Source organism: Podarcis vaucheri, assembly GCF_965113315.1.
Source record: "Podarcis vaucheri genome assembly, chromosome: 8".
Classification (NCBI taxonomy): Eukaryota; Metazoa; Chordata; class Lepidosauria; order Squamata; family Lacertidae; genus Podarcis; species Podarcis vaucheri.
The window spans coordinates 2230146-2251609 of NC_138766.1; the positions used below are offsets into that span (position 1 = coordinate 2230146).

General features: G+C 44.6%; 2 protein-coding genes across 5 annotated transcripts in view; both read right to left on the reverse strand.

The window, feature by feature from the left end:
* The window catches only part of LOC309539254 (uncharacterized protein), a gene marked incomplete at its 3' end in the record, with an annotated part of 159514 nt that extends 150473 nt beyond the window's left edge, over positions 1–9041 (reverse strand). Inside the window, exon 1 of the mRNA XM_082235227.1 lies at positions 6393–9041. The remainder of the gene's footprint in view (positions 1–6392) is intronic.
* Positions 1–21464, reverse strand: part of ELF1 (E74 like ETS transcription factor 1) — an 81783-nt gene that overhangs the window by 40428 nt on the left and 19891 nt on the right. The window contains exon 1 of one of the 4 annotated variants that reach the window (XM_082234440.1): positions 1803–1929. The exons of the other annotated variants lie outside the window; for them this stretch is intronic. The gene's annotated coding sequence lies outside the window, so the exon portion shown is untranslated. Of the gene's footprint in view, positions 1–1802; positions 1930–21464 lie in introns of those variants that run through there. 4 annotated transcript variants of the gene reach the window in all.

The window sequence follows — 21464 nt, forward strand, 5'->3', positions numbered from 1 at the left end:
ATATATATTTATTACTGGTTTAAGAAACTGTCTCTCTTGACCACACTCCTAAGACTCATTGCTTGTTTTTGATCTAAAGATGCAAAAAAGTCTTCTGCCACCCCTAAGTGAACAGATATTTGGGCATTTTTTTCAACCCTGTGTAAATGCAACGCAAGTGTATTCTTATCTCTAACACCGGCTTGTAAACAGCAGGAAGGAAACACTGACCACGTCATGGCAAATGAGACATGCAAAGAACTGTATGCTACAAAACTTGATAAACAAAACTACACTAGGAATATTGCAACATGTGAAGAGATAGACTTATACCGTAATTCTTTCATTCTAACAAACCATGTATAAAGTTGGACTAAATCAGCAGGAAGTGATAAGCCATATCAAAATTCTAACCTGAGATAAAAATAGTCAAAGCAGCGCTATTAAAAGCAAAACATAAATGAGATCAAGATATGATGTGTGATGTTCTTTAATTTTGGCAGTCCTCTTGATATTTGTACTCGGAGAGTTTTTGTACCAAACCTATATTGGAGTGGAAGCTTTCAGGAGGTCACAAACGCAGCTGATCATACTTCATATTTATTTCCTATAGATGCGCTGCATCAAACTCCACTGTTAGGTCAGAAATTCCCTAATAATCCCTGCCAACATTGCAGTGCCCCTCCCCCTTTCCTTACAATGAATCCTCATAGTCAGTGTGCATTAGAAACTAAAGTTCTTCTGATTAGTGCTAAGAAGTAACACAGTTCTTGGTGCCTGGGTTCTTAGCTTTGCATACTTAAAATAATAAAATGTAGAGTTGGAAGAGACACTAGAAGCCATCTAGTCTAACCCCCTGCAATTCAGCAATCCCAACTAAACCATCCCTGATAGATGACATCCAACTTCTGCTTTAAAACCTCCAATTAAGGAGGAAGTCTGTTCCACTTTCAAACAGCTCTTACTGTCAGAAAGTTCTTCCTGAAATCTATAGTTGAAATCTCCTTTCTTGTAAGTTGAAGCCATTCGCTCAGGTCCTAGCAAGGGGAAAAACAAGTTTGTTCCATCCTCCACGTGACGGCCTTTGAGATATTTGAAGATGGCTATCATATCTCCTCTTGGTCATCTCTTTTCCAGGCTAAACATACACAGCTTCCTTCAAGCACTCCTCATAAGGCTTGGTTTCCAGACCCTTGATCATCTTGGTTGCCCTCCTCTGCTCACCTTCCAGCTTGTCAACATCCTTCTTAAATTGTGGTGCCCAAAATTGGACACAGTATTCCAAGTGTGGTCTGATCAGGGCAGAATAGAGTGGTACTATTACTTCCCTTGATCTGGACACTAGACTTCTGCTGATGCAGCCAAGAATAGTGTTAGCTTTTTTGCTGCTGCATCACACTGTTGACTCACGTTAAGCTTGTGGTCCACCAAGACCCCTAGATCCCTTTCACATGTACTGCTAATAAGCCAGTTGTCCTCCATCCTATATTTGTGCATCTAGTTCTTCCTGCCTAAGTGCAGAACCTTACATTTGTCCCTACCGAAATTTATTTTGTTAGTCTGGGCCCAGTTCTCCAAACTGTTATGGTCATTTTGAATTCTGATTCTGTCTTCGGAGGCATTAGCTACCCCTCCCAAATTGGTGTCACCTGCAAGTGAATACCTTCATCCAAGTAGTTTATACATATGTTGAACATCAACTGGCCCAGAACAGAACTGTGTGGTACCCCACTTGTCACTTTTCTCCAGGATAATGAGGAACCGTTAGTGAGCACTCTTTGGGTCTGATCAGTCAACCAGCTACAAATCCATTTCACAGTTACCTCATCCAGCCCACATTTTACCAGCTTCTCTGCAAGACTATCATGGGGGATGCATTTGTCAGAAGTCTTACTGAAATTGAGATACACTATGTCCACAGCATTCCTCTGATTCACCAAGCTTGTAACCCTATCAAAAAAAGAAAGGAGATTCGTCTGGCATTACCGGTACTTGTTTTTGAGAAACCCATGCTCGGTTTTAGTAATCATAACTTCCTATTTTTAATGCCCATAGTCTAACTGTTTAATTATCTGTTCTAGGGCAGTTCCTGGTATGGACCTCTAACTCACTGGTCAGTAGTTACCTGGGTCTTCTCCCCCCCACTTTGAAGATGGGGACATTTGCCCACCTGCAGTCTTCAGGGACCTCACCTCTTCTCCAAGAATTCTCAAAGATAATAGACAAAGGCTCTGAGATTATATCTACAAGCTCCTTCAGTACCCTTGGGTGCAGCTCACCACGCCCTGGAGATCTGAATTCATTTAAAGCAGCTAGGAGTTCCCTTACCACTTATTTTCCTATCTTAGGCTATAGTTCTCTCCTTGTATCATTTATTCTGTTATCACCAGTAGAAACCAAGCAGCTTCTCAACCAACTTGGGTAAAAAAAATTATGGACACTTTTAATTTCTAAGCATATCTACCCTGAAAGTACTGTACACCTGAAAGTAATGAAACACCTGAAGTACTATACAAAAGTATCAACCATCATATGAACATTCAGGAGGCAGTCCATATTACATCTGAATACAGTCTGTGAACATCCAATCAAGACATGTAGAAAATGGCAAAGGGTTAAGTTACACCATGACAGAGAGGTGCCTCATATTAATCCAGAAAAGGCGATAATGTTGATATTCCAGCAAGAATACAGAGCATTTATCCAGAAGCCTCATCCACATAGTATTGACAGATTTGCTTTTGGTATATATTGCTTTGTTTTGTATAGATTTTGTTGCGATTAATGCATTTCAGCAGGTTGGACTAGATAACTCTCTAGGTCCCTTCCAACTCTACAGTCCTATGATAACAAGTAGCTCAGAACTGGAACATGTGAAAGTATAAAGGCTGAGTTCACACACTGTGTTAAATTGCAGTTTCTTGTTTTCCAATTATGAGCTCATGGCTTGTTTCTCTCCAAACAAACTAGGGGGCCAGATTCAGACATGACAACCAAAGGCTTGTAGTTTGTTGCTACGACTGCAATGTCACCAGGAAGAGGGCAGGAACTGCGGCGCACAGAAGGATGGACTTTTGAGGAGCGTGTGCTACAATTTTTAAAGTTTAATTTAAGCTGCCTTGAGGACTTATATAAAGAGATGGGTAGAAATATCAACAGAGTACAGTTGGTTCTCAAATGCCTTGGTACTCAAACAACTTGCAACCCAAACACTGCAAACCCGGAAGTAAGTGTTCGGGTTTGCAAACCTTTTTTGGAAGCCGAACGTGCTCCATTTTGAGTGCCACACTTCTGATTTGAGTGTTACGCTGAGGTCTGTCTGTTTTTTGCTATTGATTTTGTATTTTTTTGTGGCTCTTTCTTGTGTGTGACTGTGTGGAACCCGTTCAGCTACTGATTGATTGATTGATTGATTGATTGTGTGACTGCAGTACATTGTTTATTGCTTTCATTTTATGGATCAATGGTCTCGTTAGATAGTAAAATTCATGTTAAATTGCTGTTTAGGGGTTATTTTTTTAAAGTCTGGAATGGATTAAACCATTTTGCATTCCTTTCTATGGGAAAGCATGCCTTGGTTTTGCAAAACTTTGGTTTTGGAACGGACTTCCAGAATGGATTAAGTTTGAGAACCAAGGTACCACTGTAGATCTGGAGCCCACAGGTGCCTGAAGGCTGTATATATTACATATATTTGCAAGCCTCTTACAGTTTAAACCTATCTTATTGGAAGATGCTAATATATTAATATGGTCTTCCTCCCTCCCAGTTGCTGTCAAGTGTGACCAACATGAACAGTCACATCCCTAGTAGGGCAGGCAGCTGGTATGATTCAGCTAGACCAGAAATTCCAGTTTGTACACATTGCTGTCTCTATTCCTTCAGGACTGTGCCTGCACTATCGTTGTGTCAGATTACAGAGAGCCAGGACTTTTAGCCCTTGCAAAACAACTAAACATATCACATACTGAGATCTGCCTATACCTGTTGTTTCATATTTAACCCCTTTCAGTACCAACGGGACCCCTTTATGTACAAAATGCCATAAAATACTTTTAAAATAAGACTTATAAACACAGCTATATCCCTAGATGTTAATATAACAATACTGTAATCACTTTAAAGTATTTCAGGTAGCAAAAAAAAAATTATGTCATGTCAGAACGAACTTGCTCAGAAAGCTGATACAAGGGGGGGACGGACCAGAAATTATATTTTATAAAGATTCTTGACTTGCTTTTCTATTATTGTAAGAAGTATTTTAAATATACCCATTCACTTATGATACTGATAGAATTTCACATTTTCATATAAACACTGTAAGCAGTAGTTTTAATAATTGCTCCCTGCTGTCAGGTTTCTGTTTGCTTTCTGTTTGTTTCCTGCAATAAGTAGCTGTTCAAAGTAAGCAAAAGACGCATAACCCAATCCACACTTGACTGCAAAGTTAAATTTGAAGCATACGACAATCTAAGCAATGGAAGACACAAGTGACCAGTTCTTGCTCTCAGGGATGATCTCTGTATCCTTAACACGGATATTTCTCTTTCCATCCCATCGCTTCCACCTCTTCTTGCTTGCCATTCGTCAACCATTGCTCCCCTGAGAAAACTCCCTTTACTGTTGCTATTTTTAGAGCTCTCTCTTTCTGCCACTTCTCACAGCTCTTCCCTCAACTCTATCCAATACAATTGCTGGTAACACTTAAGAAACACTGTATACATTTTGCACAAAGCTTTGAAACTTGTATGCGCTTTCTACTGACTGTTAGCTACTGTTAACTACACCCGTCAAAAGGAAGAAAAGCACAAACATGCTCCGTAAGGTATGAATTATGTTAGCACCTTTTCATTTACATGCATTATCCACTGGACAGGTTTGTCCTGGACTAAGTGGTTTTTCAAATGCTAATTACAAATGCTAAGAAAATCTGAACTGAAAAGGCAGGCTTAGCTGATGAAAAGAGCAAGCACCACACAGCCTGCCCAGGAGAGAAACACAGGCGACTTTCTAGCTTGATGCAAGTGGAGAGAGAGGTCAGTCACTGGAGACCAGTGACTTTGGTCTTGGAGACCAGCCACATGGTGCACTTTCAGAAATGGCATCTTCCTTTTAAGAAACCTTTACTGTGCAAAATGCTCATAACCCTATGGAATCAACAAACCCTATGCCCCCTCTGCTCTTAGAAAGCCACATCCAAAATATTACGGTAGCAAAAATCCTTTGTTTCAGGGCTCTTTATGGAACTGTAGGATAGAGACAACACAGTTGTAGTAATCAAAGTTAAAAACAGCAAAAACCTAAAGAGAAAATGAAAAGCGGACAATAGTTCTATAAAATTGCTAATGCAACAAGCCCAATTTCTTTTAAACTACAATTTGTTTTAAACTGTTTTCTGTTTCTCCAAATCAGGGATGTTCCTGGAAAATAGGGACCCTTGGAGGGTCTGTAGTAGTAGCAGTAGTCGTAGTGCTGGGAGTTTTTAAGCTCTGCTGAAACCAACAGGATCTAAAAGCTGATGAAGCCAAGCATGTGATCATAGAACAAATGTTTTGGGAACACAATTCAAGGCTGGGAATGTGGGCAAAGGGCTAGTTTGATCATGAACTTCAGCGTCTGCCAGGGAACGCTTGCTGAGGAAAGCCCTGCCCCATCCTCAGTGCTGTGTTTAGTTTCCAGCAAAGAAGCAGGAAAGTGAAGAAAATACACCTAATCCAGGTTCATTGCAGAAGCAGTGAATGAAAAATGAGAAGCAAACAAAATACAATGAAACACTTTCCCACCTCTGGGGTACCTTGCAGCCCCACAGAATCCTTACAAGGAACAGAACAGATAAACTATGGCAAGCAAACAACAGCTAGAGATCAGCATGGACCAGCTGTGCCTACTCAGAACAAAGTCCTGTCTCTCAATAATACAGACGTACCTCAGAAGTCAAATGGAATCCATTCCAGAAGTCTGTTCGACTTCCAAAAAGTTTGGAAACCAAGGCACAGCTTCCGATTGGTTCCCGATTTGGCCCTTGTGGGTCTCTTCCAACTCTATGATTCTATGATTGCGCAGGCACGCCGGAAACAATAGCAGAAGCCGCGTCGGATGTTCAGCTTCCAAAAAAAGTTCGAAAACCAGAACACTCACATCCCGCTTTCGATTGTTTGGGAGCCGAAACGTTCAACTCCCAAGGCGTTCGGAGCTGAGGTATGACTGTATACAGGTTCTGCCATGATTTTCTTAGGTAACCTTCTCGTTTGGGCACTAAGCAAATAACCACTTTAAATTTCCTTTATTCTCTTGGATCAACAAAGTTAGTGATACCGTAACTTACTATGGGAATAAAATGAATTCCACCATCTAAATTAGGAGTTCTAAAGCAAGATGAACTCAAAACAGGAGATTAGACAGTCCTGAAAAACTGACCATTGGTCTTTTGAAACATCATGCTTCCTGTAGGACTTATCCCAATGTCTTTAATTAAGACACCTGCTTCAACAAGGGTAGTAAACAGCAACAAAGGTTCTGTCCTGCTCAAGGCACCGTGTTTCACAGTTTAAATTCACATGTCTGGATAGCCAGCCTTGAAATAGCATAAAGGCTACTTACAAACGCAGATTGTATAAATTGCTACAAATAATACATCACAAAACAGTTGAGATTTAAAACTTTCTTTTTTTAAAAAAAATCATTAACTAGCAAGCAGTTACAAAGAGCTTTCCAATTAGGCAGTTATCTATAGGAAGTGAGTAAAATATTGCAACTCTGCATTTCAGAACTGGCTAGCTTCTACCTGATTAAGAAATCTTTCCAGCTCAAAAACCTGCACATTCTTTCACCAAATGAAATTGGTTGAAAGGGAAAAAGTATCCTGCTTTGTCAAGGATTGTCATGTGTGAGAGCCTTTAAAACTTCAAAGTAACCAGACCATCCTTCTTCACTGGACTGTTTGCAGCAAGCAAGATTTTAGTTTTGCCCCCAGCAGATAGGAGCCGTCATGGTGACAAGGCTGGGGGAAGAGCAAGGCATCACCACTGCTTTTGGTGGCGGACAGAATTTATGGGCTGCCAACTAGCAACCATTTTTCTTATTCTTTTGGACGAATATGAAAATAATTGTACTTAACCTAATGGATGTGATCCATTATATAACATCAATGATAATCACATTTATACTAGTTTGTCACAGGCATGCAATTTACTCCATCATGTAATTTCATGTTACCCCAATTGGAAGATAGATTTCATGGAATTCTACAATGTTCTGATACAAATAAATTGATTGTTTCTGACTAATCCTAACAATGATTAAATATTCAGGTAGGTAGCCATGTTGGTCTGACACAGTCAAAATAAATAAAACAAAATTTAAAAAATTGTCCAATAGCACCTTAGACACCAACTAAGTTTGTTCTGGGTATAAGCTTTCGTGTGCATGCACACTTCTTCAGATACACAGAAACAGAAGTCACCAGACCCTTATATATAGTGGGTGGGGTTTTTCTCAGGAGGGTAGTAGGAGATGGGTGATTGACTAAATGGGTATAGTAAACCTGTTGACAACTGTTAACGACTGCAATTAGTCCTACAGGAAAAAGCAAGGGATAGTATGCAATGACCAAAAATAGCTTTAACTATTAATTAATTATCTACTCTGCCTTATTCCTCCATTTGTTGCTAATGATCAGAAATATTCCCATTTCCATTAAGTCCAGTCTTCCCTGAAAAAAGAATACAGTTACTTTTTCCATTTTAGACTGTTACATCATAACCTTCATGAGAAGAATTAAAGAAGAGCAGTATCTTGGTTCATCTGTTCCACTTCTAGTGGTCTAACTGACAGGAAGCAGACGTGTAGCTATGAAGTATGAGTGACAAGTGCTTCCTGCCTTCACTGCTGCATCTTTCTTTCACACTTGTAGTAGGAGAGTTCATTAATGCCACAGTATACTAAACAAAGCACCAAGTGTCATGCCTTTTCAGAGAAACACCTGCTAACATCTGCAAAGCAACATGCTATAAAAACACAAATTCAAAACACTGTGGGGCAAGGGGAGCCAATTCTCACACAAGGAAAAGAACTGAGGGAGATGAAAGATGGCAGACATTCTATGAAATTATGTATATTACCAAAAATCACAAATCTTAAGAAATTATGTTCCGTAGCTTCACAAGATCTAATGGCTAGCAAGGCTTCTAGCAATTGTGACCTAAACATACAGGATTGTTGTGAGTTTGCAGGGGAGGAAGTTGGCTGTATGTGAGATCCTCTTCACCCCTGGATCCCTGAATCCAGCAAGTGTTAACATAGAAGCCAAGTTAGCTTCCTGTGTTAAGGTGATCACCTGGCCATTAAGAGAACAAAGGCGACAGGAATCTGTGGGAGACAGCAAACAGGCAGGCACCCTCCCTCAACTCAGAGAGTTAGAAGGACAAAGCCTGGGTTTTGAGTTGCAGCGAGGTGAATTCAAAGCAAAGCAGCAAGCTGGAGAGAGGCAGAACCTTTGAGAGCAATGTTATATTTCTTCTTGAATCCAAGACCCTTTTTAGGTGTTGATGCTGTGAACCCCTCCCTCATAGGCAGAGGTTGTATATATGCATAAAGAGATCAGATATCATAAAGACACCACAATCTCCTCTGTGCCTCATTCCAAAAGGAAACATGAAGGGCCTGGAACCGCTGGAATTGGAGATTGGGGTGGCATGCAACAATATGATGTGCCACATGTCCATCATCACAAAAACTGTATGGAAGCAACTAATCCTGCATTTTTATGAAACACAGCATGATTAAAACTATTGAATGATGCAAGCATTTCAGAGTTTGACAAACATCTGTTGTCAACTGTAGTATACACCTTTCTGCTACAAAAGTCATACAAAAATTTTACTTTCTTCATCAAAGAACAATCACAAAACAGGAAGTACCAGAATGGGAAAATTATGGGAGTTAGCTGGGAGGGATTACAACCAAGCCTGGCAATTTTAACTGGGCAATCTTAGATTTTGCTTGGAAAATACTTAATTAAGATACAATGGATATTGTAACTCCAACTACTTTTTCCTAGGTAAAAAACATAGAATCATAGAATCATAGAGTTGGAAGAGACCACAAGGGCCATCGAGTCCAACCCCCTGCCAAGCAGGAAACACCATCAGAGCACTCCTGACATATGGTTGTCAAGCCTCTGCTTAAAGACCTCCAAAGTAGGAGACTCCACCACACTCCTTGGCAGCAAATTCCACTGTCGAACAGCTCTTACTGTCAGGAAGTTCTTCCTAATGTTTAGGTGGAATCTTCTTTCTTGTAGTTTGGATCCATTGCTCCGTGTCCGCTTCTCTGGAGCAGCAGAAAACAACCTTTCTCCCTCCTCTATGTGACATCCTTTTATATATTTGAACATGGCTATCATATCACCCCTTAACCTCCTCTTCTCCAGGCTAAACATGCCCAGCTCCCTTAGCCGTTCCTCATAAGGCATCGTTTCCAGGCCTTTGACCATTTTGGTTGCCCTCCTCTGGACACGTTCCAGTTTGTCAGTGTCCTTCTTGAATTGTGGTGCCCAGAACTGGACACAGTACTCCAGGTGTGGTCTGACCAGAGCAGAATACAGTGGCACTATTACTTCCCTTGATCTAGATCAGTGTTTCCCAACCGGTGTTCCGCGGCACACTACTGTGCCGTGAGACATTGGCTGGTGTGCCGTGGGAGGGAGGCGGGCGAGTCGGGCGGTGAGAGGCGGCGGCGGCGAGGATCCGCGTCGAGCCGGGGGCGGCTCCGCGGTGGTGGTGCCGAGCGGCGGGGCAGCGCGTGCAAAAGGGAGGAGCGCGAGACAGCGGAGGAGGAGGCCGGCATGTCCGGGCAGCAGCAGCAACAACAGCAGCAGCAACTCCCGGCGACGGCTCCTCAAGCCCCGCCGCCGCCCCCTCCTCCGCCCGCTATCGCCGCCACCACCACAACAGCCGCCGCTGCCTCAGCTGCCGCCGTCCCTCAGTCCCTCGCTCTGCTGCCTCCTCCCACCCCCAAAGCTTGGAGGTTCCCCGGCAAGGGGGAGGGAAAAAACTTTCACTTCCGTGCGTCCCTCCCGGCGTGACGCTGCGCGCTGACGTCACGGGGCGGGGCTTTAATGGTGGTGTGCCGCGAGATTTTTTTTCAGTAAACAGGTGTGCCGTTGCCCAAAAAGGTTTGGGAAACACTGATCTAGATGCTATACTCCTATTGATGCAGCCCAGAATTGCATTGGCTTTTTTAGCTGCCGCGTCACACTGTTGGCTCATGTCAAGTTTGTGGTCAACCAAGACTCCTAGATCCTTTTCACATGTACTGCTCTCAAGCCAGGTGTCACCCATCTTGTATTTGTGCCTCTCATTTTTTTTGCCCAAGTGCAATACTTTACATTTCTCCCTGTTAAAATTCATCTTGTTTGTTTTTGCCCAGTTCTCTAATCTGTCAAGGTCGTTTTGAAGTGTGATCCTGTCCTCTGGGGTGTTAGCCACCCCTCCCAGTTTGGTGTCATCTGCAAATTTGATCAGGATGCCCTTGAGTCCATCATCCAAGTCGTTGATAAAGATGTTGAATAAGACCGGGCCCAAGACAGAACCCTGTGGCACCCCACTAGTCACTCTTCTCCAGGATGAAGAGGAACCATTGATGAGCACCCTTTGGGTTCGGTCAGTCAGCCAGTTACAAATCCACTGAGTGGTAGCATAGTCAAGACCGCATTTTACCAGCTTCTTTACAAGAATATCATGGGGCACCTTGTCAAATGCCTTGCTGAAATCAAGGTAGGCTACATCCACTGCGTTCCCTTCATCTACCAGGCTTGTAATTCTGTCAAAAAATGAGATCAGGTTAGTCTGACATGACTTATTTTTCAGAAATCCATGCTGACTATTGGTGATCACAGCATTCCTTTCTAGGTGCTCACAGACTGTTTGCTTAATAATCTGTTCCAGAATCTTCCCTGCTATTGATGTCAGACTGACTGGGCGGTAATTATTTGGGTCCTCTCTTTCCCCCTTTTTGAAAATAGGGACAACATTTGCCCTCCTCCAGTCTGCCGGGACTTCGCCTGTTCTCCAGGAATTCTCAAAGATGACTGCCAGTGGTTCTGAGATCACATCTGCCAGTTCTTTTAATACTCTTGGATGCAGTTCATCTGGCCCTGGAGACTTGAATACATCTAATCTAGCCAAATATTCTTGTACTATCTCCTTAGTTAGGGACGCGGGTGGCGCTGTGGGCTAAAGCCTCAGCGCCTAGGGCTTGCCGATCGAAAGGTCGGCGGTTCGAATCCCCGCGGCGGGGTGCGCTCCCGCTGCTCGGTCCCAGCGCCTGCCAACCTAGCAGTTCGAAAGCACCCCCGGGGGCAAGTAGATAAATAGGTACCGCTTACCAGCGGGAAGGTAAACGGCGTTCCGTGTGCGGCTCTGGCTCGCCAGAGCAGCGTTGTCACGCTGGCCACGTGACCCGGAAGTGTCCCCGGACAGCGCTGGCCCCCGGCCAATAGATGTGAGATGGGCGCACAAACCCCAGAGTCTGGCAAGACTGGCCCGTTCGGGCAGGGGTACCTTTACCTTTTACCTTTATCTCCTTAGTTATTCTGGGCTGTGTTTCCTTTGCTGAATCATTTGCTCCAAATTCTTCAGGTTGGGCATTGTTTTCTTTATCGGAGAAGACTGAGGCAAAGAAGGCATTGAGGAGTTCAGCCCTTTCTGTGTCCCCTGTTTGCATTTCACCATCTTCTCCTCTGAGTGACCCCACTGTTTCTTTGTTCTTCCTTTTGCTACGAACATACCCATAAAAGCCTTTTTTGTTGCTTTTAACCTCTCTAGCAAGCCTGAGTTCATTCTGTGCTTTAGCTTTTCTGACTTTGTGTCTACACGTGCTGGCTATTTGTTTGAATTCCTCTTTGGTGGTTTCCCCCCTTTTCCATTTTTTGTACACATCCTTTTTTAATCTTAACTCAGTTAAAAGTTCTTTAGATAGCCACCCTGGTTTCTTTAGGCACCTTCCATGTTTTCGTCTCATTGGTATTGCCTGACATTGTGCTTTTACTATCTCCCTCTTAACAAACTCCCAGCCATCATCAACTCCCTTTCCTTTTAGTATTGCTGTCCATGGGATCTCACCCAGCACTTCCCTAAGTTTTATGAAGTCGGCTTTCTTAAAGTCAAGAAATTGAGTCCTAGTATGCTTGGCTGTTCCTTTCCGCTGTATAGTAAACTTCCAAAGAGCATGATCACTCGCGCCTAATGATCCTTCCACTTCTACCCCACTAACCAGGTCATCAACATTGGTTAGGACCAGATCTAAAATGGCTATTCCTCTTGTTGCTTCTCCCACTTTCTGGACAATGAAGTTGTCTGCAAGGCCAGTGAGGAATCTGTTTGACCTTATGCTCTTGGCTGAGTTTGACGTCCAACAAATATCCGGGTAATTGAAGTCCCCCATTACTACTATCTCCCTTCCTTTTGCATGCTTGGCCATCTGTTCCAGGAAGGCATCATCTATGTCCTCCGTTTGGCTTGGGGATCTATAGTAAACTCCCACAATGAGGTCTCTGTTATTCTTCTCTCCCTTAATTTTGACCCAAATGCTCTCACTTTCGCTTTGAGGGTCTAAATCTTGGATCTCTTCACAGGTATACACATCCCTGACATATAACGCCACTCCTCCTCCTTTCTTGTCTGGTCTGTTTCTCTGAAATAGATTGTATCCCCCCATTATTACATTCCAATCGTGGGACTTATCCCACCAGGTTTCAGTGATGCCTATTATGTCATATTTAGTTTGCTGTACCAAGAGCTCAAGCTCATCTTGTTTATTTCCCATGCTGTGCGCATTAGTGTACAGACATTGAAGTCCATTAATCATTCCCCCGTGTCTCTTATTTAAGGATTTTTTCCTCCCTCCACTAGGTCCGCGTGCTGTTTGCTCCATTTGGTCTATGACATTTGGATGATCATCTTCATTAATTGATAGACTCCTACCTTCAGGAGCACTGTCTCCCTCCCCCACATTAGTCAGTTTAAAGCCCTCCTGATGAGGTTTCTGAGATTTTTGGCAAAAACATTTCTCCCAACCATTGTGAGGTGCAGCCCATCACTTGCCAGAAGTCCATCTTCAAGAAACTGCAGTCCGTGATTTTTGGCAAAAACATTTCTCCCAACCATTGTGAGGTGCAGCCCATCACTTGCCAGAAGTCCATCTTCAAGAAACTGCAGTCCGTGATCTAAGAATCCAAACCGTTCCTGTTTACACCATTTGCGAAGCCAGCTGTTCACTTCCACTATTTTCCCCTCTCTCCCTGGGCCACGTCGTTCAACTGGGAGGACAGACGAGATGACAATTTGTGCATTTAGTTGCTTCAATTTCCTGCCGAGAGCCTCGTAGTCTCTTTTGATCTTCTGGAGGCTATTGCTTGCAGTGTCATTGGTTCCCACATGAACCAAGAGGAAGGGGTATTCGTCAGTGGGTTTTATGATGCCTTGCAGTCATTCAGTTACGTCTTGGATCTTAGCCCCGGGGAGACAGCACACTTCCCGAGACATCTTGTCAGGCCCACAGATCACTGCTTCTGTTCCCCTCAGTAGGGAATCCCCTATCACCACTACACGCCTCCTCTTGGGTTTGGTCGGGGTTCTTCCGTGAGCTGTCCATTCCAGGGTCGCCTGCACATTCCCTGAGGACTGACTTTGCTGCTTGTCTTCATATACCTGATCGACTGTAATGAGGGAGAGATCCTCAAATGGAGTCTGCTCTTCGTGTTCCATGCTAGGGGAGAGGACCTCAAAGCGATTGTGTATTTCTAAACAATCAGAGTGAACCCTGGGCCTCCTACTTCTTTGAGTCACGTTTCTCCATATATCTGGCTCCTGTGTTGGTGAACTATCCTCCTTCTCAGGGGAGTCCCCTGTCTCCTCCCTGGTGGAGACGGTGTGCTCTGTTGCTTCCAAGAAAAGCTCCAGCTCTCTAATTCTTTGGAGCGTAGCTACACGTTCCTCCAGTTGCTGGACTTTGTCTTTTAAAAGGGCAATCAACATGCAATTGCTGCAGGTAAAGCTGCCTGCAACCTTTGGCAAGATGGCAAACATTGCGCAGGAATCGCAGGCGACTGCAGCTGTTCCCTCCCCTTCCATCTTGAGATCGTGTCGTTGGGGGTGGCTACAGAGGTCCTCCATCATAAAAAGCTTGAGGACAGGACAAATAACTTCCCCCACACACAAAAAACCCTTGGTCTCCCCCAACAAACATTTGAGACTAGCTCCCCTAAATCTAAAAGATGGGTATAACTGCGCGCGCCGCTGCCCTGCAAACTCTGATAAGCTCCTCCCACAGCTAATCCCCTGCCTCAACAGAAACCCTGCCCCCTCTGACCTTTACACAGGGAAAACAGCTAATCAGCCACAAAGAAACACACACACACAAGAAAACCCTTTTTGCTCCTTCTTCAACTGCTGCCCTGCAAACTCTGATAAGCTCCTCCCACAGCTAATCCCCTGCCTCAACAGAAACCCTGCCCCCTCTGACCTTTACACAGGGAAAACAGCTAATCAGCCACAAAGAAACACACACACACAAGAAAACCCTTTTTGCTCCTTCTTCAACTGCTGCCCTGCAAACTCTGATAAGCTCCTCCCACAGCTAATCCCCTGCCTCAACAGAAACCCTGCCCCCTCTGACCTTTACACAGGGAAAACAGCTAATCAGCCACAAAGAAACACACACACACAAGAAAACCCTTTTTGCTCCTTCTTCAACTGCTGCCCTGCAAACTCTGATAAGCTCCTCCCACAGCTAATCCCCTGCCTCAACAGAAACCCTGCCCCCTCTGACCTTTACACAGGGAAAACAGCTAATCAGCCACAAAGAAACACACACACACAAGAAAACCCTTTTTGCTCCTTCTTCAACTGCTGCCCTGCAAACTCTGATAAGCTCCTCCCACAGCTAATCCCCTGCCTCAACAGAAACCCTGCCCCCTCTGACCTTTACACAGGGAAAACAGCTAATCAGCCACAAAGAAACACACACACACAAGAAAACCCTTTTTGCTCCTTCTTCAACTGCTGCCCTGCAAACTCTGATAAGCTCCTCCCACAGCTAATCCCCTGCCTCAACAGAAACCCTGCCCCCTCTGACCTTTACACAGGGAAAACAGCTAATCAGCCACAAAGAAACACACACACACAAGAAAACCCTTTTTGCTCCTTCTTCAACTGCTGCCCTGCAAACTCTGATAAGCTCCTCCCACAGCTAATCCCCTGCCTCAACAGAAACCCTGCCCCCTCTGACCTTTACACAGGGAAAACAGCTAATCAGCCACAAAGAAACACACACACACAAGAAAACCCTTTTTGCTCCTTCTTCAACTGCTGCCCTGCAAACTCTGATAAGCTCCTCCCACAGCTAATCCCCTGCCTCAACAGAAACCCTGCCCCCTCTGACCTTTACACAGGGAAAACAGCTAATCAGCCACAAAGAAACACACACACACAAGAAAACCCTTTTTGCTCCTTCTTCAACTGCTGCCCTGCAAACTCTGATAAGCTCCTCCCACAGCTAATCCCCTGCCTCAACAGAAACCCTGCCCCCTCTGACCTTTACACAGGGAAAACAGCTAATCAGCCTCAAAGAAACACACAGACACAAGAAAACCCTTTTTGCTCCTTCTTCAACTGCTGCCCTGCAAACTCTCAAAATCAACCCTGTAATTGTTTAAAGCATTAAAATATTGCATCATTTAAAAGAGGAATTTTCACAAACATTTGGAACTAAGAAGCCCAGATCTCTGTGTCAGATCTAACCAATCAGTGGCAACTGAAATAGAGGAGGTGGGGGAAAGAAAGAAACCATATATACTTGTGCCCAAATACACACCAAATTCACAGCAAGCAGGCAGCCACAGAGCCTCCAACTTTTAAAAGCCACTTCTTTAAATTGTGGAGGAAGAAATGAGTGTCTGCTGATAATGGACCTGAAACTCTTGAGAAGCCGGATGGATCTTACTTCTCAACACAGCGTGCATCATTTGAAGAATACACATCTCCACATAAAATTCAAATTCCCACCATAAAGGGCTCCTCCTTATGCGCCAGTTTCTTGCTACATTTTGTAACCTAAACTTCCATATACAACTAAAACTATAAAAACAAAAACAATTTACACACATATACGCAACTTTCCTAAAATTATTCAGATTGCAGACTGTTTCAAATTCTGGAATATTACAAAAAGGACTTTGTAGGTGAGGAAGGGAGAAATGAAGTATAAGTGACACTTAAAGTAACAACTGAGTATACATTCCATAGCTGGAGGAAGGTTGCCTCCAAACAGAATGCCAAACCATGGTTTAATGCTATGAAAACCAACACATGCAAGTTTCTCTGCCTCCCAACTCTCTCAAGGAGATCTGAAGCTTCTGCTTCCATTTAACAATTGTTAAGTGTGAACTGTGGATAATATTAATTATGTCTGTTGAAACAAGCCAGTGAGCCAGACTTGTAAAATATGCTTTAAAATTGATTTATTTCAATAAACCATCATTAAGACAAACCCCTGTTGGTCAAACATCACAAAAAGCTATGGCTAATCTAATATTGAAAACTCCCCAAATCTTTCTTCCAACTGTGCCAGGGATGGAGGAGGAAGCACATGAGACCAAAGCTGACTGAAGCTTATTCTTGAACAGTTGAACAAAGCCAAAGTTTCTCAATCCTTTTTGGGAGTGGGGAATGTGTTTGAGACTTGAATCTGAAAAGATGTTACAATATATTTGCTGCCATATTCCTTTGTACATTACAGGGTCTCTTCCGATGTATCATCTAAGTCTGCCAGTTGTCCATGGGGAGGCAATTCTATTTCCCCAGGGAGCCTCTTGACATCTGAAGGCAACCCTGTTTAGTGAAGTTTTTAATATTTGATGTTTTATTCGGTTTTTAATCTGTTGGGAGCCACCCAGAGTGGCTGGGGAAACCCAGCCGGATTGAGGGGGTTATATCATCATCATCATCTTCAAGCGAGTCATTTTTATCATGATCAAAGTCTGCCAAGCACCTCAAGACCATTTTTCTGTTGCTCGTAAATTTGGTTTCTTCCAGTTGTTTGCCCACATCTTATGGATCTTGAGGAGAGTGGAAGCGATGCATTGCATCTACTGTACTACTTTGATCTTCCTACTATTTATTTCAGCACAAAATGAACTCAATTAACAAAGCCTTCTTTTTAACAGTGGTTACACTTTAAGGCTTAGATGCTTTCCCCCTTCACTAGGAATAATTTTACACAGCCTTAAATTGCATTGATTAGACCCCTGTGGGTCCAATCACTGCTAACGCATCAGAAAGAAGCACTGCAAATAAACTTCTTTTCCCAAAGTCTTATTGAAGCAGAATTGCTTTAAGCTTCGTGTATAAAAATATCCTTGGCATATTATTAGCAGAACTAACCATAAAACAATTACCCAATAAAATATTGCCTAGGTCTGGGGTTGCCAACATAGTTCCTGTGGGCATAGATGCCCCCACATACACCCTCCCTGGTGCCCACTGGGTCTCCTCCCCACTTCTGAAATTAGGCTTGAAAGAAGCATCCGGCTGTAGCCGATAGTTGCCATGTGCGTTTAGTTGTAGCACGTGTATGCAATGCCCACAACAGTTTCTCCAAGTCTGTGTAAATATGCAAACGCAACCATAAGGGTTGGTGACCCTTGGCCTAGGTTAACTATTTCATATGGTTCAGCAAGTAAGCAGTACACAAATGCAGAGTATTCACTTCTACAATAAGTGAATGCTATGCCCTACAATTCCTGACTTGGTTGGACGTTCAGAAGCCATTCTGAGCACAGACAAAAGGTTGGTTCAGAATCAGATCTACAAATTATGCTCAACAGAGTGCAGAATGCGATGGGGGGTGGTGTGGATTCACAAGTGCCCTATGAGGTCTTTGCATGTGCAATCAGAAAGACAACACATATCTCCTACAAGACTGCACTTTTAATGATCTTGCATTTATTAATGTACTGTCACTCAAGTTATATTAGGTGGAACTATTTCAGAATAAAGTATTACTGATGCAAATCACATCTACTTCCTCTGGTCCTTCCTGGAGAAAGTGATGAAAGGAGAGCAGTTTCAGGGTGCTATAGAGTATACCTTTAAGGTCTGTATATAAAATCACTGTGAGGGACGTCACCTGGAGGTTTGGGTTGAAGTGCCATCAGTGAAGTGCCACCCAGTTCTACTTCTCTTTTCTATCTGCTAACCCCAGGGAGGCCCTGAGGCAGTTTTTGGGTGGATGAGAGGAAACAAGGTGAAGCTTAATCCAGGTAAGAAGACTGTGCTGTGGGGTGGGAAAACCAACTCCAAATACTCTGAATGGAAGTTTGCAAATGCTCCCAGACTAGATTGCCCTCCCCACAGAAAGGGGGTAGCCTTCTTTTTACTATGCTTTTACCGCTGGCTTCAGTGGTTGGTTTGTGGCTGCATTTTTAGTAAAGTCACATTCACTCATTTTAGTACAGTTGTACCTCTGGATGCGTACGGGATCCGTTCTGGAGTCCCATTCGCACCATGAGCAGAACACAACCCGCATCTGCGCAGGTCGCCACGTCTGCGCATGATGTCATTCTGAGTGTTTGCGCATGCACGAGCAGCGTAACCTGTTCCGTTACTTCTGGGTCGCCGCGGGACGCAACCTGAAAATGCTCAACCTGAAGCATCTTTAACCCGAGGTATGACTGTAATTCATTGCCCTGTTTTGAAATGTATGATTTAAAAACAGATTATGGTTTGAGCGTGTCAGTTTTTGTAAACCATTCGAAAGCACGTCAAAGTGCAAGTAGATCAATAGGTCTACCTGCGGCGGGAAGGTAAACAGCGTTTCCGTGCGCTGCTCTGGTTCGCCAGAAGCAGCTTAGTCATGCTGGCAACATGACCCGGAAGTTGTACGCCGGCTCCTTCAGCCAATAAAGTGAGATGAGCGCCGCAATCCCAGAGTCGGTCATGACTGGACCTAATGGTCAGGGGTCCCTTTACCTTTTTTAAGGTAAAGTTAGTCATGGTGTCAGTTTCAGGACAAAGGAGGGTTCCTGCCTCACCTTAATTTCCGCTTAGAGAGCTGTATCTGAGGAAAGTTATAATGCCTTCCCTCTGGGTATGCGGCACAATATTCTAAATTTAGCAAGTATCCTTTGTACTCTGACCCTTCCCCCTTTGCAAAATCAAGAGTAATGGAGGTGTTGCTAATCCTCTCTCATGAGCATCCTTTGCTCTGGTTAAGAGGTTGCCAGAATTCTACTGTCCCCTGCAATATGAATGAAATCCTGCATATGATGCCCAGGGAACAACTACATTAGTCATTTTTGTCATCAAGTAGCTTCCAGTTTTACCACAGAGCCTACGACTTGCCGATCAGAAAGTCGGCGGTTCGAATCCCCGTGACAGGGTGAGCTCCCATTGCTCGGTTCCTGCTCCTGCCAACCTAGCAGTTCGAAAGCACGTCAAAGTACAAGTAGATTAATAGCTACCACTCCGGTGGAAAGGTAAACGGCGTTTCCGTGCGCTGCTCTGGTTAGCCGGAGGCGGCTTAGTCATGCTGGCCACATGACCCTGAAGCTGTACGCCGACTCCCTCGGCCAATACAGCGAGATGAGCACCGCAACCCCAGAGTCAGTCACGACTGGACCTAATGGTCAGGGGTCCCTTTACCTTTACCTTCCAGTTTTAATGGAGGGGGGAGCATAAACTGAGGAGCAAGAACAGATTGGTAAGATAACCAAAAACATGTAAAGATTTTGTTATAAAAATCAGGATACAAATACAGTGGTGCCTCGCAAGACGAAATTAATTCGTTCCGCAAGTTTTTTCTTCTTGCGAGTTTTTCGTCTTGCGATGCACGGTTTCCCATAGGAATGCATTGAAAATCAATTAATGCGTTGCTATGGAAACCGACTTCAGACCAGGTCTGGGGACAATCTGTTCCCCGACCTCTTCTGAAGGCTGGGGGGGCGAAAGTCTTTGCTCCCCCCCCCCCACGGCAGCATTTTAAAATCGCCCCGGACAGCGGAGGACTTCTCCGCTGTCCGGGGCGATTTAAAAGCCCTCCCGGGAAGACAGCCAGGGGGGACAAAGATTTTCGCCCCCCGCCAGCCTTCCCCTCTTTTGAAGCAAGGGGCGGAGGGAAGAAGATCGCTTCTCCCCTTTGCCGCCCCTTGCTTCAAAAGGGGTCCGGGGGGGAGAGAAAGGAAGGCGCCCGCCTTTCCCTCTGTCCCCTCCTTTGAAGCAAGGGGCGGCAACGGGGAGAAGATCGCTTCTCCCCTTTGCCGCCCCTTGCTTCAAAAGGGGTCCGGGGGGAGAGAAAGGAAGGCGCCCGCCTTTCCCTCTGTCCCCTCTTTTGAAGCAAGGGGCGGCAACGGGGAGAAGATCGCTTCTCCCCTTTGCCGCCCCTTGCTTCAAGAGGGGTCCGGGGGGAGAGAAAGGAAGGTGCCCGCCTTTCCCTCTGTCCCCTCTTTTGAAGCAAGGGGCGGCAACGGGGAGAAGATCGCTTCTCCGCGTTGCCGCCCCTTGCTTCAAAAGAGGTCCGGGGGGAGAGAAAGGAAGGCGCCCGCCTTTCCCTCTGTCCCCTCTTTTGAAGCAAGGGGCGGCAACGGGGAGAAGATCGCTTCTCCGCGTTACCGCCCCTTGCTTCAAAAGAGGTCCGGGGAGAAAGGGGAAGACGCCAGCATTTTAAAAAACCTCGGGACAGCGGGGGATTTCTCCGCTGTCCGGGGCGAATTAAAAATGCTGGCGGGCGGCAGCAAAGCCTTCGCTGCCGCCCGCCAGCATTTTAAAAAACCTCGGGACAAAGGAGAAGTCCCCCGCTGTCCCGGGGTTTTTAAAAAACCTCTCCGCCCTCCGCCAGGCTTCGGAGCAGCCTTCCGAAGCCTGGCGGCGGGAGGAGGTCCGAGGACAGTGGGCAAGACGCCCTGTCCCGGAGATTTCCCTATGGGCTTTCGTCTTGCGAAGGAAGCCCATAGGGAAATTCGTTTTGCGAAGCGCCTCCAAAACGGAAAACCCTTTCGTCTAGCGGGTTTTCCGTCTTGTGAGGCGTTCGTCTTGCGGGGTACCACTGTATTGTGTAATCTGCAAAAATCAACAAGTGAGGTTTTTCTAGACGCAGAGGCAAATATAAGCATCAGCTCATGTCTTTTGATCAAGTAGCTGTTAAAGTACAGCAGAAGAGGCCAGCAGAATACAAGAAATTGGCAACTCCGCAAACTTTGAAACCACAGAGATAAGAACAGATGTGGTAAACATCAAAAAATATATTCCAACACATTTTTAGCCTTCACTGCTTTTCATCAGGGGAACGTTACTGAAAGGGTTACTTTTACTCCCCAGCAAGTTGGTGACAATCCCTTGAAAGAGACCTCCTGAAAAATAATTGCAGTAGTACCTTATTTTGCCTATACTCCAGAAATATACTAGGACTTCTGAACAGTTTCTTGCTACTCT